Raw genomic sequence first — 23,251 nt, 5'->3', positions numbered from 1 at the left:
CTACATTTCATTCATAACTAGACTATTATGACCTTAAGTTAAATAAAGTATCTTCTAAAGGTGTATTTTACAACTGATTGACATTTTACCTTAAATTGTTTACGGAAAAAATCACAGAGTAATTCGAACAAATATACAAATAGATTTTTTACAATCGGAGACTGGGCCTAATGATGACCGGCGACTCTCGTCGAAACGTGTCGCCATTGTGACATATTTATAAATACTTGTTGCTGTATAACAATTATTGTCACTTTGTCATTGATTTACTAACTCTAAGCTATAAGTACATAACGCCACACAAAATGTTATATCTTTAAAATTCATAAACTAATCTAATTTTCATTTTAATTACCGGTACTTTGTAATTCAGAATCAGTTAGCAATCAGGGAAGGTTTTATTCTATAATTATCTTACTTTTTCATACGCCCCATTTTCAGACTCTATGGCCTAGTTAGGTTCTGTTCCTATAAATGTCTTAACAAATTAACAGGTAAGACCCGGTATTATCATTTTGAATTAAATTGTTTATAATAGTATATTTGTTAGTTTTATCAAGGTTTTTGGCTTGTTGGCTGCTAGTTAAACTGAAACAATCATGACCAGAAAAAGTATTTGAAATATGTCAATGTTAAAAAAAAATAAGTCTCTTATGTGTCAACTTGATCACGAGATTAAAAGTGTATATTTTTATCGATATTCACTCGTTCTATTTTGCAGTGTATTTGAAATAAGTCAGCTGAGTCAGCAATCGAATATTCCTAAAATCTTTTAGAATGTAGATGCAATTTAAAAACTGGTTTATGCTTTGCATTTCCTCTCCTAGCTCAATTAGCAGCTACAGGATACAGAATCTGTACAGCAACTCCGAAACAAGTAACAATACAGAATAAAGTCGTAAAAACGTGTTCAAATTCAATTTTCATTGTAGAAGTCATATAATTTCCATAAGGAATATAATTAAAAAATGTAATTAAATAAAATTGTGGTTATTTTTGAAAAAGTAGAATTAATATTTTATTGCCATATATGACTAATAGTTGAAGTCCTCCTTTTAATTCTTTCTCTAAATCTTATAGTTTCTGATATATCAATAAGTGACACAGTTCAGTCCATTATCTACCCTGTATGACATCCTTAACAACTTCCAGCTTAACTTGACATTAATGTAAAGGACAACACATCTACATTACGGCCTACATGATAACTAAGGGTGGATGCAAAGACATGTAAGCTAATGAGTAGGGGGAGGGGGGGGGGCACTTACCCCAACCATTGTAGAGTCAGCAATAAAATAAGTGGCCTCATCCGCCCCGCACTGTGAATCTGCAATAAGGAATTACTATATTACCAATTTCCTATTTTACTATTTTACCATTTTACTGTTTTACCATTTTGCTATATTACCAACATTGGGGGACGTAACTACGCGTATTTAACCCATATATCAATGGGGAATCAGATAATAATATAGAGTGAGACGCCTTGTTGCTAAGATTATCTATTTCTTTAGCAGGTTTAGTAAATTGTGGGACTTCAGTAACCAAGGTAGCGGGTTCAAATCCCGCCAATCACCAATCGAGTTTATCTAAGTGATAATGCCGCAAACCTTAGTCCTAGGCTGAAGTGATGTAAAAACGATACCGTAAAAGAGTTTAGTGAAAAATAGAATAATGATCAAGGCTTGGCCCATTTTCTGATTAGATTGTTTGTAGAAACCTCAATTATATTTTAGAGATCTTCTATTTAATGTTACCTATTAGTGTTACATATAGAACGTATTCTAAACCCAGAACATAACTATCAGTGTAAAACTAGAGTTGTGTAAAATCCATCTCACATATTAAAGAAGTACTGATAGTACTGTATCACGACATAAGCATTACAATACAACACAATACAATGCAATGCAATGCAATACAATGCAATACAATACTATAGACTAGACTACATCGAGTGGCTATTGTAGGTAAGCGATATGCTATAACTTTATCCTCACTACGTATAACCATCTCAATTATTTAGTAAATACTACGAACACTATTGTATGTGCTCCACTAACATTAGTATGCCACGATGTACATCCTTATGTTTGGCATGTAGTGGTAATATACATCGTCACATAGATACCACATTGGCAACACTAGACCCTAGTATCTAGAAGAGACAGACAGCCGAGCCAATAAACACTACTTGCAATATTGTATTACCAATAATGTGTCAACAGCTGGCAAATATCTTCGGCTAAGGTTGCATAGTAACATAGAGTAAACATACTCCCTTAGTAGAAGTCATCCTTTTTGATCAGCTGATTAAAATGTAAATTACAAAGCATAAAATTATCCCTAGAGAAACAATTGTTGACGACACTAGAGCTCAGTGTCACCAACATGAGCCAGACATAAAAAACAAGCTTCGGATTTTACAATGGGATGAGAAGTGTGATTTTGATGAACTAAAAATGACACGAAGTTTTATGACCGTAATCCACTCTGAAAATGCCACAACAGTTAGAAAGGATTATAAGGGTGTTTTTAAGAGGGGCAGAGATACTGAAATTTCCATAACGGATTCCTCAGGTAGATGAGGTCAGTTAATACTTTAATACTTTAAATATCTAGGGCGCTATGAGATAAGAAATTGTGTTACCTACAGTCACCCGACAAAGTGGGCTTCCTTGCACTTATTATAGTACAGACAACTGCTAATTGCTGCATTTACTTACTCTTGCAGCGCACCTTTTACTTTGTCGCACAGTTTTTTTTGCCGCTCACCAGTATTCCAACCAAACAACACAAAACAGCGTACTTTTATTATGCACGTAATCCGTGTACGTTTGAAAATAAGTTGGCAACACCAACACTTAAAGATAATAGGACTACGATCAGCTGGTGGAGCGTTTCCCATCAGTTCAATGTTTGGATTTAACCTGACCTAAAAACGTGTTGTAGAGTGTTTGAAAGACTAATTATTTATATGATTTATAGTAACTGTATGAAAAATATAATGTGTACTATATAATGTGCCACTTTGCCTCTAGTTACACAAATAAATATTTTGATTTTTAAATTAATTTATGAGTAAGCACGGCTAAATTCCAAGGATTCCTTATATCAAAAAGACGATTTCAAACGAACTATTGTTCTTTACCTAGTTAAATGTTTTAGACCTCGCTACTTTAGAGGTTAGGTACCATTTATATTAGTCCATGCTAGTAGTTGACGAACTGTAATTAAATTGACATACATTTTATCTTGAACTTGTGTATCGTTTTCAAGACAATATTTAAACATTTCAGTTACACCTAACCTAAACAAATAATTGTAGTTGACTACAATTTTGTGATATATAGCCCCCCTCCTAAAAATAATTATTTTAAAATAAAATATTCGGGGACGAATGATAAAACAAAAGGAAATGGATAAAATATCGCCACCTCATATGTCTCGTCATTGGACAGAGATAATATTATTCAGGTATTCTAGACCAGTCAGATCTAAGAAGTTATTCTAGCCAGGTCTTTTTAATAATTTTATTTATAATTTTAAATGAAATGACGACCACAAAGGAAAATAACTTCATAGTACAGATTGAATTAAGTAGAATAGTTGTCTTCAAAGAACTTGGATGTGGGAGATCGTTTTTATCATTATGCTTAGTGGCCCACGATCACTTATTGAATTAAATGGGTTATAAACTATATAATCGTTTGTATGTCCTATGTTTATACGTTTTGAATAAAACAGCCTCCTTGTCACATAGCATGCAATATTGTCCTCGGTCTTCTGTTCTTGCATGTTTGTGCTATGCACACATCATACTGAACAACCAGGATGACACAAAATAGTCGACATAATAGTAATTAAAATGCAAAATTACTGTAGAACGAATATATATTTCTGTTCGAAAAAGGTTATTATGTAACAACATCTTAACATCGACATGTATATTGTAAAATAGGATTATGAAATGGATTTGGAAGGACCCTTTTGTTACAAATCATTGAATATAAAGTTGATGTACATAGCCATTTAAAATATACCCATTGATTTTATTGGACTGAAGAAATAGTAAATTGTAATCCTTGAACAATGTTTTTAGGAAGTCCCTACGGATGTATTAAACGTAAAATGAGGCGATTCGAAAGAAATAAGGTAAGTTTAGCTGAGTAACTAGCAATTTATCCAACGGGCTGTACGAAAATCCTTAACCAAATAACAAACGAACTGTGAATAGTTGCCGATGATTCTATTATTGTCTGTAAAACAGAATACCTAACATTATTGTTACCTTATTATCGTTATTATTATCCTTATTAACATTATCGATACCTTATTATTGCCGTTAATAGTAACAACTTCAATTAACTTTATTTACATTTTAAAATGGCTGTTTACAATTTAAATGGTTTAGGCCCGTATTAATAACAAAATTGATGATTTCTTACTAAAAACCTTATTACAAAGCACAATTTATTTTGAAATAAATTTGGAATTTTGGATTTTTGGTTATCTACAAAGAATTACAAATATTACATTTAAAAATTTTACAATAAGTGGAAAAATCTTTTTACTTTCTCCCCCTATAGTATATGGAGATAGTATTGATTTCATAAACCTTTTAGAGTTTGGGTTTTGAGTGGATGTATCCGTTTTAGGTCCCCCTGAACCCAAAAAAGTGGTTTACGTCCGTGTGGGGGTGTGTCTGTGTGAATGTGTGGATGTGTACAGAGCTATAGACCAAACCTGTAGTCTGATTTTGATGAAATTTGGTTTGTACATTCTAATGCATAGTATCTCTAGGCGTTTTTATTTATTTATTTTTATTTTTTAATGGCGATTTTCTCATAAACCCCATAAAATAACGGAAAAATAGAATTTTCTCGAAAATGACCCGAACGATTTTGTAGCCATTTAAATTTTGAATAAAATGGTAGAACTCCCATTCCGGTATGGTTATAAAGTTATTGTAACCTATGTCATTTTCTCATAAAAAACCCCCAAAAATACCCTCACCGCCGCAAACCTGCAGACTAAACGAATTTCCATTTACCAGGCTGGATTTCTACTAAAATATTCCCTAAAATTGTAAGATTTATTTCCTATTTCATTTACATTAATTTTAGTGAGTACAGTACTTAGGTTTGCTGCTACAGGGAATATATTGAGATGTGTTTTTTTATTGCAATATGGATAGCTTAGTGTTAGTTAAAAAATTTCCAATTTGGTTTAAATATATCCATAAACAAGCAAACTACAACAGTTTATTTATTCTCCAAAAAAATAACAGGGAAATTTTAAACTTACAATTTTTGAAATTATATCCGTAACCGAATTGAATTTAGTATGTGATGGCTCTTATAATTCTTAACAAAATAGTGCAACCTCCATTGCTGTAAAAATTGCGGTTCAAAAATTATTGTAACTTTTGCTATTTTACCTATTAAATATCATAGTTACTCTCATCGCTTACCCATGATAAAGGTTGTTGACAAGCTGGAAGAAAGTATGTCTCAGATTGCTGATACTGTTTATTTTTCATTGCTAAGATATAAAATCTAAATACGTGTTTTATCTATACTGTTTCTACGATTTTAGCGAATTTCCCTATAGGGAAGTAGCTATTACCGTAGGTCTCATGGTAAGACCTAAGCCCGGGACCGATTTACTTTTTCATTTTGATGTCCCCAGAGGCCAAAAACACCATTCGTTCAAATTTTTATATATCTATATATAGATATATATATATATATATGTGTGTCCATCCGCACGATAACTTGAGTAGTTTTTGTCCGATTTTGATAAAATTTGGTTTGAAGGTGTAAGGCGGGATAAACTTGAATGAGTTCGCGAACCAGCATGATCGGACTATGGGAACGGGGGTTTATGGGGGGTTTTATGGGGTAAAAATAGGGTTTTCCCATTTTTGACCCTAAAAACACGAAATTTCACAATTTCTTTTTAAACCATTTTGTAGAGCTTAAAAAAACAAATAATTTAGTATATTGAAGCGTTGTTATGCGCCTATTTGTTACGGAGAAAATTCAAAAAAATTGTAATTTTGAAATTCCCATGTTATTCTTAAGAGAATAAGTCAACCGTTGTAGTTTGCTTGTTTATGAACATATTTTGATCGATTTTGGAAAATACTTTTATTTCTTACTAAACTATTATCAATTTATTAAAAAAAAATCTTTTTTATCCTCCCTGTTGCAGCAAACCTAAGTACTCGTTAAACTTATTCTATTTAAATAGGAAATAAATGTGCTATTTTTATGGAGGCATTTTAGTGTAAATCCAATCAGGTTAATGGAAATTCGCTTAGTCTGCAGGTTTGCTGCGGCGGGGGTATTTATTTAATAAACGGACATGTAATCCAAACATGTCTTAGTAAGTAAAGTAGAAAATAAACCAGTTACAAATGACTACTGTGGGTGATTGCGAACACTAAGTTGTGTAAAGATCAACATGAACATTACCAAGTGACAAAGCCCAGACCTCACACCACTACCTAGATTGTTTGAACTTGCTGCTCAGAACAGATAAATATTTTATTTTAATGAATCATGTCATTATAAAAATATTATATTATTGAACAAAATACGTGCATGATTATGCGCGTATGAAATCACGCATAGGTTTATGCGAGATTACTTTTTGAGTTGTTCTGGAGAGTCCAAAAAAGTGTTAAAAAAATGTTGTGTTCTGTAATATCCTTAGTAAATAAATGTACACGATAACCAATTTTTAAAAGTCAAATTAACATATTGATAGCTGTTGTTTATAGAAATAATATTGTAATGCCAAAAATGTGTGTATCCCTACAAATAAAAATAGACCCATAAATTGTCAATTCAGAAGGCCTTAGGTCAACATAGACGTTTTTCATTTTAATTTGTTCGTACACGATTTACAAACACACAAAATTTTATTCTTTTAGATGAACCACGTTAATTGAACCATGTTTATTGCCACTGTCAAACCAAATTTCTTTAAAACGACGTTTTACCAATTCTTTCTGGTTGTGGACACAAAAAAGCCCTTTGCCTTTAACAAATCGTAACCAAACCTTAAAATATTACTCTTTTACTTGTATTTAACCACATCCAAATATTTGTAAAGATTTTAATTCACAAAGGCGCCAGAGAGTTACATAATAGAGCATGAGATATCGAAATATTCTGGTGAGTATAACTGATAGTCAAATGTATAACTTATTTGAGTGGCAGCCTGAATAACGCTTATTAATAGGGTAGGGTAGGGTGAGTAAGGGGGTAATAGGGTAGCGGAGAGGGGGGATTTTATAGGAGGATAGGAGGAATTTGAATCAACTCATATTTTTTTAGAAAATGCCTGTAAAAAATCTCGCCAAAAAAGTTAAAAACAAAAAACGGCTAAGTTTAATATAATGTTTGTGTCATATATGTTGTAACAATCCGATAACAAATAAAGCAAAAACGAAATGTTTATAGCAAATTTCCCATATAGGGAATAAGCTGTTAACGAAGGTCTCATGGTAAGACTTAGACCCGAGACCGATTTACTTTTTCGTTTAGAGGTCCCCAGAGGCCAAAAAACAATCCGTTTAAAATTATATATATATATATATATATATATATATATATATATATGTCCGTTAGTACGATTACTCGAGCAAAAATTATTCAATTTTGATGAAATTTGGTACAAACGTGTAAACCTCAAACCTACATTTGTTCGAACGAGTTCGCGATTCAGCATGATCGGACAATGGGAACGGGGGTTATGGGCTAACAATTGGTTTTCCCCATTTTTAAACCTAAAAAAATCAAATTTCTTCATCTCTTTCTAAATGATTATGTAGAGCTTAAAAAAGGAAATAATTTAGTATGGTGAAGCGTTGTTGTATGCCTAAGGGTTACGGAGATTATTAAAAAAATGTAAATTCAAAGTGTCCATGTTATTTTAATGGAGAATAAATTAACTGATGTTGTTTGCTTGTTTATGAATATATTTTAATTTAATTTGGCAATTTTGTTTATTCCATACTAAGCTATCAAAAATTCAATAAAACATACCTCATTAACTTCTCTGTAGCAGCAAACCTAAGTACTCATTAAACATATTTTTATTTAAATAGGAAATACATCTGCCGATTTTAAGGGAATATTTTAGTATAAATTCAGACAGGTAAATGGAAATTCGCTTAGCCTGCAGGTTTGCTGCGGTGGGGGCATTTTTATTTAATTTACACCTAACCGTTTAAATGTGGATAGCTAAAAATTGGATATTATAATTTTATTAGGTTGTTAAGTGGTTACATTATTTTTGTTTGAAACTAAATTACATTTCTAATGATAAAAGTGGTGTGACCCATACTGTACGAGTAAATGAAGTGATACATGCTGATTCCTTAATTGTCTGTGGCGAAGGATGAAATGCTTCCAGCAAACTCAAAGGTACTTTATAAATAAGGTAGTAAAATAAAAGCATTTCTGGATATCTCCTTGTCTAACTGTTTAACCATTTACCCGATTCAGCCGTTGGTTTAGCCAATTGGCTGAAGCTCTTTAACTAATTGCCTTTAAAGCGTTTTCGTGTAAACCTTAAATTAGATATTTGTTTAGATCGGCCTAAAATACAGTTTCAGCTTTATAATTCGACAGAAGATTTGTGTCTTTACACAATAGATTTTATAGAATTCTTTAAGTGGTCTATTAAATGTACTTTGTTTGATTTATCCTTTTATTGAATTTAACTCTGTTTATTTATTTACGAGTACGGTAGAATCGATTATTTTAAATTTGTACACCCCTGATTGACATAGCAGCAGAATGGTTAAAGTTCTTGCCTTCTTTCTTAAAGGTTCACAGTTCAATCCTGGGAATAATCGATACTGCACCTAGTTGCCTAGACTAGTTTCACATTTACCAAGTTACCTAGACTAGTTTCACATTTACCTAGTTACCTAGACTAGTTTCACATTTACCTAGTTGCCTAGACTAGTTTCACATTTACCAAGTTACCTAGACTAGTTTCACATTTACCTAGTTACCTAGACTAGTTTCACATTTACCTAGTTGGCTAGACTAGTTTCACATTTACCTAATTAGCTAGACTAGTTTCACATTTACCTAGTTGGCTAGACTAGTTTCACATTTACCTAGTTGGCTAGACTAGTTTCACATTTACCTGGTTGGCTAGACTAGTTTTACACTTACCTCGTTGGCTAGACTAGTTTTACATTTACCTAGTTGCCTAGACTAGTTTCACATTTACCTAGTTGGCTAGACTAGTTTCACATTTACCTAGTTGCCTAGACTAGTTTCACATTTACCTAGTTGGCTAGACTATTTTCACATTTACCTAGTTGGCTAGACTAGTTTCACATTTACCTAGTTGCCTAGACTAGTTTCACATTTACCTAGTTGGCTAGACTATTTTCACATTTACCTTGTTGGCTAGACTAGTTTCACATTTACCTAGTTGGCTAGACTAGTTTCACATTTACCTAGTTGGCTAGACTACTTTCCCATTTACCTAGTTGCCTAGACTAGTTTCACATTTACCTAGTTTGTTAGTTTCCCTTATATTTTTCCTATTGATTATTTATACAGCAAGTATAAGTCCAGAGGTTGAACCGCAGAGTTTCAAACTAGAAATGTCTCAAAAGTGTCTGGTGTTAGTTTATAATCCGATGGATGGTTAAAGATAGTTTATATGAACAATTTATTCGTGTAAACCATTAATTTGCCTACATAGGTAACATGGGAAATCTCTTCACATAAGAGATTACACGGTCAAAGTTCGCCCATTAACTCTGTAAGCTTGTTATGTAGCTACATACAAGTGTAGTACAACCTAAATTAGGATTACTAATATACGCTGAATGAGGATGATATTCACAATATCCAATGGTTAAGCAATATGGCGTCAATAGTAATAGGCTGAATTATAATACTGCTTAGTGTTGTGTTTCATACTTAAAATTTTAGTGTACCACATGATTACAGATATGCAAGAAATATCTTGTGATTTGTTCTAATTATATTGTTTTGCTAAATATTTTGAGATAAATATAAGTTAGGTAAAGATCAAACTTGTGTAATATGTTAGAATGTGATTAGCATGGAAGCTAACTACATCGAAAATTCTAATCTAGTTTTAACCTAAAATGAGAAAATGTATTCACTTGATCTCATCTCAATAGCCATTTATATAAAAGAAAATTTGGAACAACTAACAGTTTATTTGTTCAGCAAATTAGTTAAAAGAAGTATTTTACGTAGTTTGGGGGATGTTACTGTGTGATTATTACATTAAACATTCTAGACTAGATTTTACCTCAAATGAAAAAAAAACTTCTCTATTTGATCCCGATCTCAATCAAGTCGATAACGAATTCCCCCAAAGTAATTTTGCAACGATTTAAATGGTTGCGGTTAAAATTTTACATCAGTTGTTTTGCCTAGTTTGTAGTAGTGCTTAAATTTATAGTAGTTCTTAAATAAATTAAAGTGTACACATTTATATTTAGCGTAATAAAATATTCTTACATCGTGATTACTTTGAGCCAACATGCTGGTCCAGCCAATTGACATTTTAGAGAGATTTCCAGAGTATAATACTCCATACCATATTATTTCAATATGGTATGGAGCATTTTTCCCAACAAAGAAAATTATAGAAGTTTATGTAGGTTTGCTTATTTCGGAGGCGTTTAAAGACACTCTTATGTATATCTTTTACATGTGTTGGGAATTTGCTCAATTGCTCAATGAATTTCTGAGATGGGGACGCCACCTAAATGCGCATTTTTACCCCAAAATTAGTGAAGGATGAGTTTATAATGGTATGTGATCTGTGTAGATATTGATATGGATAGATATAGAATAGATAGTAAGAAATTGTAAACGAACAAGCACAACATTTTGAGAATGAAGCAAAATAAATCTTAGTACCGGTACGTCTATTAGGAAATAGTTTGTAATTTATAAAATAATAAATTTGCCAAGATAAAAGTACTAGTCGCCGAGGTTAAGATGAGTTGTGTGATGGATTAATTAGATGCATTGATTATTTGTTTTGCCTTGTAAGTTAGTGAGATCTTTTGATAATTTAAATCATTAAAATACCTTCAATTAATTAAAAACAACTGGATACAGTTTCAACTCAAGAAAGATCTACTGACATCTGGCTCAAACCCGTAAGCCTCTGATTCCCAGGTGACCTGGGTATTCAATGAACTATCCACATATGAATTGGGTACTCCATGGACTTCAGATCCTGAGGTCTCGGGTTTTAATCCCACCAATCACGAATTAATTTTATTTCAGTCATAAAGTCACAACCTCTAGGCCTAGTCTGAAGTAATGGGGAAAACAATCTAAAGATAGAGCCTAGTAAAAAGAACAAAAACACTGAACTACTCACCTATGAATCATAAATCAGTTGATGAATCGGTCGGTCACAATTCTGTGACTGAGTCGCCAAAGTTAAATAATGTCACAGTTTGACCAGACTCTATTCATCGGTCCATGAAAACTGATGCACTTGTTAAATAATGGACAATACTAACAGTGATACTGGTAAAACGCTCCCATGTTTGTGGCTTACTCCAACGTTCAACTACATTTTCACTGAACGTGATTTTAATTTTATGTATATTAATTATTGGTCCCATTATCATGTCGGAGTTGAAGATAGTATGGGATTTGCTTTAAATTGATTACTTTATTTTTCATATGGATACGTAATTAAATAATAAAAAAAATGAATAATAATAACTTAAAATGATTCTGGCAACGTAAGATTTAAAACCTGCTATTTTATGCTCTACCAATAAACCAATCAATTCTTATGACTTGTAAGCTTTCTTGTTGTGGAATAAGCTTAGTTTAACATACTTTGCACAATTATTAATTTAACTGTGGTAGTTGTTTGTAATCCTAAGAAGTTTTCAAATTATTTTATTGCAAAATACAAAGTTGTATAGATTTATTTTTTTTAACTACATGATCTAAATACCCCCGTCGCAGCAAACCTGCAAACTAAGCGAATTTCCATTTACCCAGTTTGATTTCTACTAAAATATTCCCTATAAATTTTCAGATTTATTTCCTATTTAAATAACATTAATTTTAGTGAGTAGTTAGGTTTGCTGCTACGGGGAAAATGTTGAGGTGTGTTTTTTCAATTGAAATATTGATAGCTTAGTATGAAATAAACCAAATTGCCAAATTTGATTAAAATATATCCATAAACAAGCAAACTAGAACAGTTTATTTATTCTCCATAAGAATAACATGGGAATTTTAAATTTACAATTTTTTTAATTTTCTCCGTAGTCAATGAACATTCAAAAACACTTCAATATACTAAATTATTTGTTTTTTTAAGCTCTTCAAAATGGTCTAGAGAGAAATTTAGAAATTTAAAGTTTTTAGGGTCAAAAATGAGAAAAACCCATTTTTACCCCATAAAACCCCCCATAAACCCCTGATCCCATGGTCCGATTATGCTGGTTCGCGAACTCGTTCGAATAAATGTAGGTTTACACGTTTGTACCAAATTTCATCAAAATCGGATCAATTTTGCTCGAGTTATCGTGCTAACGGACACATATATAAATATATATATATATATATATATATATATATATATGAATTTGAACGGATGGTGTTTTTGGCCTCTGGGGACCTCAAAACGAAAAAGTAAATCGGTCCCGGGTCTAGGTCTTACCATGAGACCTACGGTAATAGCTTATTCCCTATATGGGAAATTCGCTAATAAAAACCAAGTTATTAAAAAGGGATTTCAATATTTAACTCTATCACGTCTTTGCCAAAGAGAATCAATAATTGAGATTGAATAATGCAATAAAAGTATCGAAGCAGAATGTTTAAACCTGAAGTAAAATTGTGACAGTCGCAGACGATGTCGTGGACTTATTAGATTGTAAAAGGCTTTACAGTTCACAAAATAATTGATTTGGAATCAATTTACCTACTGTTCGACAGATCTTTTATAGTTACTTAATAAATCGGGTTAAAGTAACTTTGTTTGCTAATTTCATACAACTGTTATAAAAGTTCCTACTATTTGTGTAAGGTATGCCATGCTGATTAAATTTATTCACACTTGTTTTAATAGAGAAATGTACGTATCTATGAAGTAATCTAAGGTTGACGTAAGATCAACAAGACCAGGGTTTCGACTGTAAATCATAAAGAATTCTAAAAGTGTGGGGATACACAAATAATAGAACGACTATGCTAAGTCATGTAACATGTTAAGAAATGCCATTAAGTTTTGTCCACAAATCCTTTTACTTTTATTTTGATTTCATATGACGTATAAATCTCATGAGTATAGTTTCCTACAATTTAAAACAACACACTGTTTTACAAATAAATAACTTTTACACACCATTATTTATTTATTTAATAATCTGAATTAAACACAGCTTGTAATTGTAATGCCGATTTCAGTTACTCATTTAAACAAAGTAATTAGAACCAGTGCATAGAGTAATCTGACAAAATGATCTCCACAAGTTAAGGAACTTCTCCCTCCAAATTTGCCAGACTAATGTGAATCGGAAGCAGACGACAGACTGACGTGCATATTGAGTGTCCATGCCATCTGTTGTTTCAACGAATTCCCTCCTGCATAACCGTATTTCTTAATTTTTTTTTTTATTTTTTATTACCGGTACCTTGATAATTTTTATCCTTTTGTTGCCGAAAATTTTGTCTGTTTAAACGATTTTGTTTAATAGGCTTATATTGTTGATCTATTTTATTGCGTAAGCATTGAATGCTACAACGGTACTTTCCTGTTAAAGGGAACATCGATGATTTTTTTCTCGATACGGTATATCGATGTTTTTGTTTTCCGATCCATTACAAATTGACAACAACTAACTGATCTTGTTTAGGCTAAAATAGTCTATTATATGGATTAAGAAATGAAACTGTTCTAAGCTAACCTAACATAACCAACCAAACTTGCTGTACCATTTAAAAACTCTGTTTGGGTTTGAATATAAAAGGCAAGTTATAAACACGGAATTTTTAAATGTTACAGCAAGTTTGGTTAGTTATGTTAGGTTTCATTTCATTAATTTTTGTTGATACTGAACAATATTTTTCGTAGTTGTCAGCTGATATGTTTCAATTTGTTAATATCGATATATCGAGAAAATAAATCATCGATAATAATGAATGGTCCCTTTAACAGGAAAGTACCGCTACAACTGTCAGGAAAAGAAAGTTTCTATGAAGGAAAAAGTACCTCATCAGTAGTAAAAGCAAGAAGAGTGTCTTATTTGTCCTGTCTTCTCCCTTCTATTATCATTGTCTCCCTTTCTAGAGCGTGTTTAATTATTTAAAAGCCTCGAATGGCTTTTGCCTCATTTACTCCTAATTTTTAGGAAAGTAGCCAATTTATGAAAGAAAGGTATTATCACAGATAAAACATACTCTGGTTAATCTATGGTATTAATATTATTTACAAAAAATGTATGTTGTAGGTGGTAAAAATACATTAGTAGTTTGGGTTTGAAATTACACACATTACAAGCATGACACATAACATTAAGGAAGGAATGTTTCGTTTGGTAAACTTACAAAATTTTGTACACAGTATTTTCTTTGGTATTGTATAGTTTCTTGGGTTAATAAAACAAGTAGTAATATAAATGTGGGCATACAAAATATGGTGTGACTTTTTGCTCATACGTGTGTTTTGCACAGGTTTCTTAAAGCTTAAGAAGAGTAAAAAAAAAACTAAGTTGCAATTAGAGTACTTTAGTGATGCTTCCATTCTATGTTATGGGTTTCATTCAAACTTATATCGTAAATTAGTATTTATCCGAGAGTCTTTCACAATTATAACGGGGTTTGTAAAGAAACGGTCCAACCCCTAGATTTGTGTCGGTACTTACGTATTAAACGGAGGCCACATTTTGTCAGCGCGCTGCGGTGGTTATGTTAGGTTGGGTTATCATAATAGAAAGTATAACTCGTCTGGTATCGTTTGATTCATAACGAAGCGAGGAAAGTCCTAGACGCATAATATTTACGATAACCCAACCTAACATAACCGCCGCAGCGCGCTGACAAAATGTGGCCTCCGTTTAATACGTAAGTACCTTTGTGTCTACTAATCTTTGTTAGTAAGATTCACTGACTACTGGAATAGAAGAGATTTTGATTTATCAGGATCAAAAAAGATTTTATGTAGAGACTGCAAATTCATATGGGTACGAATGCAATTCATACGTCCAGGATCGTTTGTTTTTATTTCTTCAAAACGACCAAAATAATGTACCTAGGGCTGAAATGAGGGTTTTCCGACTCCAGATGGGTTCTAAGTTCGAGACAAAGTCGAGAACTTAAAACGATCGAGAGCTGCAAAACCATTTCGGTCTGTGGTACGAACGCTATTTTCACCACACTATACCATATTACCACTATTCACCACAATAATGATGCACACTGATAATCAACACAAGTACAATTTTAAGGTTATGTGAAGTAATAATGTGAGTCAATGGTCCATTTGGTTCACATAAAATAATATGTCTGTCTGCAGTATCCGAAGCCAATGGTAGGCTTACTTCTGGTTCACTTAAATGGAATGACTATTTGCAGTATTCAAACTCAATGGTACATTTGGTTCGCTTAAATGGAATGTCTACTTGCAGGATACAAAGCAATGGTTCATTTGATTCACATAAATGGAGTGCCTAATATATCAAAAGTCTGAAGCTATATCCAAAGTCAATGGCACGTCTGGTTCACGTCTACTTGCAGTATCCAAAATCAGTACTTACTTACCGTGTCCGGAAATCAGACTTCGCTTTTCCAAAAATTAGCTACCGATATGGCTTTGTCATTCGCATGTAAAAGATCATCTAATGTGCAAGACTGGTCTAGGCGTGGGCAGATCAGCAGATGGCCAGGATGGTACCTGCTGAGATCAGGTACCATCCAAAATCCAGTGAAGATCCAAAATCAGTGGTATCTTTGGTTTACATTAATGGAATTCCTAATTTCAGTATCCATTCAAAGCCTGCATTACTGAATGGTACGTCTAGATCACATAAATGGAAAGTCTACTTGCAGTATACAAACTCAATTGTAGGCCTATATTTGGTTCACGTAAATCGAATGGCTATGGATTAAAGTCAATGGTACATCAGCTGTAGTAAATGTAAGCTGTGTTGTGGTTTTGTAGTAGCCTAAATTATGCTCAATGATATTTATCCGATTGTTCTTCCCTTTTTCTCGGTACGGTTTTTGTAATGTGCTATTTAGATGATGATTCGTTGACTAACATATGTTGCGACTCTTGTTTACCTTTTTATTATCTCGCAAATAATGCCATGGCAACCAATTAACCCATAAGGCCCATGTTAAATTCCCAAAAGTTTAAATTCACGTAGTGAAAAGCCCTATGGTCAGATTTGTACCATTTCAGATTTATACCTTCCCATGGTTGGTTACTATGACTGTACAAAATTTGGTGCAGATCGCTTCAGCCGTTCAGGAGGAGTATTTGTAAAACAAAAGCAGGAGTGTAGTATAAGAGCTTCGCTCGACCCGCTCAAAAACCTGCTCGGTCCCCAAATAACGATGACAGCTGGCATGGCCAGCAAAACGTAACTTTAAGCCAATTGATGTATGTAAAACAGCTAAACTAGGTGTGCAATGCAGTTGTATGCTTGCAATATTGAGCGGAGCTAGCATATTAATCCAATACTTTTCTAAAGTCAATTTTAAATCTGTTCCTCGCAAATGAGATTAAATACTTGCAGATCCAATGTCAATGGTATATTTGGTTCACTTAAATGGAATGTCTATTTGCAGTATTCTAAGTCAATTATAAGTTTGGTTCACTCAAATGAATTGTCTACTTGCAGGAACCAAAGTTTATGTTTCATCTGGTTCTCATATATTAAATGTCTAATTACAGTATCCAATGCCAATGATACATTTGGTTCAGATAAATAAAATGCCTATTTGCATTATCCAAAGTCAATGGTACGTCATTGACGGTTTACATAAATGGAATGTCTATTTGCAGTAGGCTATTCCAAGTTAATGATACGAATTGTTTACTTGCGGTATCCAAAGTCAATGGTGCATTTGGTTCATGTAAATGAATTGTCTACCTACTTGCAGGATCCAAAGCAGTGGCTCATTTGATTCACATAAATGGAGTGTCTATTTGCAGTATCCAAAGTCAATGGTACGCCTGGTTCACGTCAATGGAATGTCTACTTGCAGTATCCAAACTCAATTGTATGTAGGCCTAGATTTGGCTCACATAAATGGAATGGCTATTTGGATTATTTAAAGTCAATGGTGCATCAGCCTTATTCCGCCGACCATAATTATTGGTATTTCATTTTGTAGTAAATTATACTCAATGATATTAATCCGATTGTTCTTCCCTTTTTCTCTGTACGGTATTTGTAATATGCTATTTAGATTATTCGTTAACTAACATATGTTGCGACTATTGTTTACCTTTTTATTGTAATCTCGCAAATAATGTCATGGCAACCAATTAACCCATAAGGCCCATGTTAAATTTCCAAAAGTTTGAATTCACGTAGAGAAAAGCCCTGTGGTCCGATTTGTACCATTTCAGATTTATACCTTCCCATGGTCGGTTACTATGACTGTGCTAAATTTGGTGCAGATCGCTTCAGCCGTTCAGGAGGAGTATTTGTAAAACAAAAGCAGGAGTGTAGTATAAGAGCTTCGCTCGCTTCGCTTCGCTCCGCTCAATGATGTATGTAAAACAGCTAAAAAAATTAAGGTGTGGTGAAAAAAAACTATTTCATCGCTTTTTGGGGTTATAAGTAGGCTACCTACTTAATTGAAGATGCTGCATACGCCAAACATCTATGTTATATACACAACTGGTTGATAACCAATAGTTTGCCAAAGGCATTGCCCCTCTATTTGCATACTAAACATGATACGTGCCAACATACTATTCATCAGATAGTGAGCTTGGTATAAATATATCTCATCATAGATTTACTAACATAAACATAAATGTTATCTAAGGATAATTGTTTTTTTGTGTCTGGTATACCTAGAAAGAGTTCTGTAATTCGGTAATGGTTTCTGAGACAGGGTTATTACAAATGATGTTCATGATTTCATACATACATAAAATATAGTTTTATTTGTTATACAAAGAAATAAAATGGTTACAACTTTTGAAAAACTCAAAAAGTTTCGACACAGATACACAGAACTATAAATGCTCGATACGAGAACCCCTTGTGGTACGACAGATGTCAATAATGTAGTCAAGCTCTTGCTAGACTTTGAAAAGTGTGTCTAGGTCTATTGTTTCGATAGCATTGGTAATCCGTTGCTGGATCTCAAGTATGCTATCTGATAATGGTGGTGTGTACGCCTTATTTTTTATGTATCCCCACAAGAAAACAAATCAGGGGGTGATGTCCGGAGATCTTGTAGGCCAGTTCAGGGGTGTGTCATTATTCGGACCACCGAGCTCGTTCCATATCTCAGGCAGCACATTGTTAAGTTCAGCCCTACTACAAGTAACATTCAAATGCAGCCATTTCTCTTAAATTTCAAGTGTCACTTGCCAATATAGTGGTTACTAGGAGGATAATCGTTAAACCTGGTTCTAAAGTGTCGTTGCACACTAATAACAGATTGGTTAATGGTTAATGTAATATTCCAACTGGCAAAAAGCTTCCCTGCCTTCAAATTCAGCCATTACACAACACTTACAACAATTGACTTGACAAACAGCTGATATGCACCCAAACCAATGTAAATGAAACTTTATGAGTTTTTCTTTCCAATGGTACCAACTAAAATAGTCTTGAAACAAATTAACCCAGTAATATTTATAATCAAAATAAGGAACATCATTTGTAATAACCCTATCAACCTGAAAATTGTAAAATACTGCGATTTTTAATCTAAAGAGCATGAACTCATTAATGCACGTATTAATGCATTTGAAAAGGCTGAATTTTAAAATATCACCTCAAAACCTAGCCCTCTATTTTACGAGATAGTTTAAAAGCTTGCCATCACCATTAAACCCCGCATTCAATTGTACGACAAAACAAATGCTAGGTTGCAAAACACTCGTTGTACTTGTAAAAAAAATCTAAAACATGTATTTAAAAAAATGCGAAGTCAATATGAATACATGCTATATATTAACATGCAGACATATTTATGAATGGTCATGATAGTTTCAGGGCATGATTCGCTTCTGTTATATGATACGATATTATATATGATATGCAGTGTTTATATTCTTTCTTGAATTATGTGAAATGAAAATGTGGATCAATCAAACAAAACAAAAACAATCAAACTCACTGTTTTGTGTACAAAACATAAATCTGCATGGAATTAAAAATTTTGAAAAGTTTCATAAAAACATCACGTTTAACATGTAGTGAACAAACTAATAATGCAAGTATTTAAATACCAAATACAATTAAATTTTAATGTTAATTACCAATATAAAAAATTCTCAACCGTTTCCAAGTATTCGCATGTTGTCTGAGATATTGTTTGGTACATTAAAATGAAAATTTATCAAAATTGGGTTGTTGAATGTTCCAATAATATACAAATAAATTGCATAATACGGTTAATCAATGGTTTTCTAACTTGATGAATTCCAGTTTTAGTTAATAGTAAGAAGTTAAAATCACTATGATTTCAGTTAATCGGTAGCAAAAACATTATTAAATAATTGGTTATTTTAATAAGTATATTGATATCCATTCACGTTCCAAGAATGGGTGTAATTTTAATTAATCGCTCAAAAACAAGTAGACGTATAGAAAACAAATAAATCAATTAAGAGAGACTTGAAGTAAAGAAGACGCGAGCCTTGTTATTGGTGCAGCCAGATTATGTTTACATTTAGAAGTTAATGATTCTGCAAGAGTTTAATCCAGTTACTTGTCGATTCATTATTTGTAGTTCAATTATTTTTGCAAGCATAGAAAACTATAAGTATTTAACAGTTAAACTGTCTCTGACTTTTATAAATGCAAATTCGTTGTTACACGATGATCCCTTTTAATTACAACTATTATATTTTTCTCCTTCGACGCTGTGATAAATTAGGTAAGCCTGCCTTATTACGATGTGCGGAATTTTGGAGTGAAGTTCTCTCGAGTGTAAGTCACAGAATGTAACTGCATAATTTTTTACATTCACGCATTTTTTGAATTTCAAAACACGAAAAAGACCTAAAAGGACTTTGGTCGAAAATGAGTCACTTTAGGCTCTAGTTATGAAATATACTATTTCATGAAATATTTCTCAGATTGAAGAGTCCCATTTTGCTTCAACGAAATCTTCCAGTATGCGTCACAACGTCCAATAATTGAACAACATATGAGACAGAATGCACCCGCTGAGTTGAACATTTCGTTAACTGGAAATTTTAAATGTTTTCCAAAAATATTAAAGCAGTTAAATACTGACTGGGAATCTTTTTGAAAAATATAATGTCAGTAGTGGTTTACTGATCATCAATTCAATTAGAAAATTGATGTGTGTGAATTCTAAAAACTAATTTACAAGAAAGGTGTGAACTGTAATAATACTATTATAAACACTATTTGCTCTGTCCGTGCTTCGCTACGGGGTGAGAATGCAGAAAAGAATAATTATGTTTTTAAATCTACTAAGAAAAATTTACAACACACTTACCAGGAAACATACAGGTAAAGGTCAATCGTTCTTATTAATTATTTGAATGAGGATCTCTTTATACAGGGTGAGGCAATGAGAACGCTACAATTTGTTTTACCTGTTACATGTTAATTGTTGCAACAATGAATGGTCAGCTGTGCTTAAAACATCAATTAAACTAAGCCATTTTATTAAATATTATGCCTGAGGCTATTAACACTGAGATTTTGATGTGGAAACCTATTTATAAAATAGTGGTTCTTGTGCAAAAAACCAGAGATTGTTTGGACCGTTTTCCATCCTTGGTCAACATGGCGCTGTTCCAGATTGGAAAACAATGTTTAACTGGGTAAAATTATTTAGGATAATCGCTTAAACCAAAAAAAAATAATCGGTGGGTGCCGCAAAACTCTTTGTACACCAGCAAATGTTAAAAGAATATGAGTCCCAGTAACTCAAAGTCCAAAGAGATTTGCCAGGAAGCTTTTGTTGTTGAAAGCTTTACGTTGGCTAATTTTTTTTTTGGGGGGGGGGGGGGTTGTTCTAATAAGCTACTTGACGTTCTAGGTTTTTCAAAGTTACCCCACAGATTTGCTTGAACCGAAGCTAAGGATAGTCCAAAAACTAAAGTGATTCCTGAAGAAGTGCTGGAGGAGATTTGATGGAGTTTCAAGTGGCTAAAAAGGAATGTCAAGTAGGACAATGAAGTCACTTGTAGGATTTTGTTCTCAAGAAATGGAAAGATGACTTTGTTAAGTTAAAATGGTAAAAGATAAGCTGTGTTTTGGTGTGCTATTTAAATCCATAGGGTGAATATTATTGCGTTTGTACTGTTTATAAATTGGGGCGCTTTCATTGCCCCACCCTGTATATTACCAGCATTTTATATAGTGTTTTGCATTTAAAATATATGCAAAGGTCTAATTCATTAACCACATTACAAACCAAGAAATCAAGAAAGAAATCTTTATATCAAAAAACACTACTGAAGAAAGATTTATTATTTAAACATCTCGGTTAGTAAATTGTCTTCATAAGAAATATATTGGGATTTTGAAGGCCTATGGGGCAAAGCCCGATGACTTTTATTACAGAAATTGGTGAAAGGAAGTGTCTAAAAAAATACATAATTTTGACAAATCGTTTGTAAAAACCCGTCCATTATTAACGGAGTAGTAGAATTTCGTAGAAATCACTTTCACGTATTGTATATAAGGATATACAGAAAGTATGTGAAAATCCAGTTAACACGTTCGCTACTGAGCGTCGCATATATGCGACGCCGCGGTCATTGCCATAGACCGAGGTATACATTTGAATCTTACACATAGACCGGCTGTCACTTGGATAACAGTACACATAGACCACAGGCGAAAACCTGTAAAACAGTGATCATTTACATTGTAATACGCTACAATAGTGTTTGTAAATAAATTATTCTTGTTTCTTTGTATTTTTATAACCTTTTGTAATGTCGCATATTTGCGACGCCCGGTCTACAGCGAAGACAATAGTGAAAATTATCACAGTTTTCTTCAAATAGACTAAACGTCGCATATATGCGACGGTTCATTTTTTTGTGTTTTAAGGTAAAAGTAAGTAAAAAATAAACAGATTATTCAAGAACAGTTTATAACTGAACAAATATAAAAGCTACATAGGATAATGCAGCATTCATACTGCATACATACCTACAGTGATGCAGAAAAGTATAGACCAGTTTTTCCAACTATTATATGGCGTCACCAATCATCATATCCACAGACCAAGCGACGCAGTTGTGCGTCAGACATCTCTGTAGACCACTGCAGGGAATTCAGTGCCTTCAAATAGACCACTACAAAGATATAAGCATTTTAATAACATTAGAACCCCGACGCACATATGCGTCGGCAGTCTATTTTAATGTGACTAGCCGTCGCATATATGCGACAGCAGTCTATGGGTGGAAACCGGCCGTCGCATATGTGCGTCGCTGGTCCATGTGAATGGAAAATTTCGTACTATTGCAGTAGCGAACGTGTTAAATTATTTTGCTTTTGATGTGATGTATAAAATTATAATTTTGACTTAACAATTTCATCAAGATTACTTTAACATAAGTTTTTAAATATATGGTCAAAACCATTCTAACATCTTATATCCCTTAAAATTGTAAGAGAAAATTAAAACGTTAGACAACTTTTGAATTCCCCTAAAAGAATAAAGAAACCCGGATTCTTTTTTCTTTTAGAAATTTAAATCGGACGATTCTTGAAATGTTGGCTTTGAAGTATCAAATATCCAGGGTATTCAACGTTACTCCAGAAGTACAATACCAGTCAAGTGATGCATCTAGCAAAGTCGAGAGTTCGACTGAAGATTCCGACGTACCAATGATATCAGTTGAAGTATCGAGTTATTCTTCACTTCTTGATTTGTTTAGTATTCGTACACTATATATAAAGAGATGGCTCAAACCTATGTACCCACATGTACCACATGTACCATTGTGAAATACATGACTCCATTCTTGGAGATAACATTTCCTTTTGTAACATGTG

The 23,251-nt window shown here is 33.0% G+C and overlaps 1 protein-coding gene across 1 annotated transcript in view; it reads right to left on the bottom strand.

Annotated features, from left to right (window-relative positions):
* The window catches only part of LOC129005124 (gamma-aminobutyric acid receptor subunit alpha-6-like), a 28,214-nt gene extending 26,909 nt beyond the window's left edge, over positions 1 to 1,305 (bottom strand). Inside the window, exon 1 of the mRNA XM_054433937.1 lies at positions 1,269 to 1,305. The gene's annotated coding sequence lies outside the window, so the exon portion shown is untranslated. The remainder of the gene's footprint in view (positions 1 to 1,268) is intronic.
* Between the last annotated feature and the right edge of the window lie 21,946 nt (positions 1,306 to 23,251).

This window comes from Macrosteles quadrilineatus, unplaced genomic scaffold, assembly GCF_028750875.1.
Source record: "Macrosteles quadrilineatus isolate MER2022 unplaced genomic scaffold, UCM_ALF_1.0 Scaffold_16__1_contigs__length_3527350, whole genome shotgun sequence".
Taxonomy (NCBI): Eukaryota; Metazoa; Arthropoda; class Insecta; order Hemiptera; family Cicadellidae; genus Macrosteles; species Macrosteles quadrilineatus.
The sequence above is the reverse complement of the archived record's forward strand: the minus strand, read 5'-3'. Positions and strand labels throughout refer to the sequence as shown.